This window comes from Gavialis gangeticus, unplaced genomic scaffold (assembly GCF_001723915.1).
Source record: "Gavialis gangeticus isolate Ggan-Ray unplaced genomic scaffold, GavGan_comp1, whole genome shotgun sequence".
NCBI classification, from domain to species: Eukaryota; Metazoa; Chordata; order Crocodylia; family Gavialidae; genus Gavialis; species Gavialis gangeticus.
In genome coordinates, this window is record NW_017728995.1 from 3,199,531 (window position 1) to 3,200,599 (window position 1,069).

The following is a 1,069-nucleotide window of genomic DNA, read 5'->3' on the forward strand; positions in this document are numbered from 1 at the left end:
CTTTTCTTCTCCAGGCTGAAGAGTCCCATGTCCCTCAGCCTCTCCTCACTTAAAAAAAAGTATAATGGAACTTCTTCTACTCTTGGGAAGAAATGGCATAAGCACTGCTTGCAGGAGAGGAATCAAGACAATGCATCTCAGGTGTGTGGAGGCACCTGCCTGTAATCCTGAGAGGTGGGATTTAACACACCCATGTCCTCAGTACTTATGTCTTGGTTTGCTCTAGGTAGCTAATGCTACCCATTCTGGATCCCATTCTAAAGAAAAGTTTAGGCACTTTCCCATGTATACTAAGACCCCAGTATTAGGCATCTAGATTCCACTCAGAGAGAAAGTCTTCATTTTTGGTTTTCAAATTATTTATTGGATCTATACCTTAATCTCCCCAAAAATAAAAATTGAATATTTGGGTTGAATAATATCAGGTGACATGCTGAATATTGGATTTAAGTTTATCATAAAATAGCACAGGAATGTAGCAAAAGATTATTTGACACATTTAATTCAAGCAATGATCTATCATGTCCTGGGGTCTGCCCCAGGCAATAGTCCAAGTTCTGAGTTCTTGTCCCTTTTGTAACTCCCAGTAGTTGCTTAAATGAGGCAAGGCCTTATTTCTTCACTTAGATTACTTCAGTGACTCAACCCTAGCTCAATGAGTGCACCATAAAAACAGCTGTCATTAAACTTGGTTGCTGCCCAGCTGCATCTAAAGAAAGTTTGGTCCTGTTCCAGAGGTGAGGCTAAGTTCATATAATATAACCATATTAAAAATATCAGTGTTAGCTTTGAATAGCAGGCTAACACAAATAGTATAAATACAGACTAGGGAATGCCTGGCTAGGCTGCAGTACTACAGAAAAGAATCTAGGAGTCACAGCAGACCAGAAACTGAATATGAACCAACAGTTTGCTCTGTCTGTATAAAAGGCTGATAGCATATTGGGCTGTATTAATAAGAACATTGTATGCAAATTAAAGAAAGAGATGCTCATGCTCTAGTCAGCACTGGTGTTGACTGTCACGTCCAGCTGTTGGCCTCTCTCTTTTTTTTTTTTTTTTTTTTTCC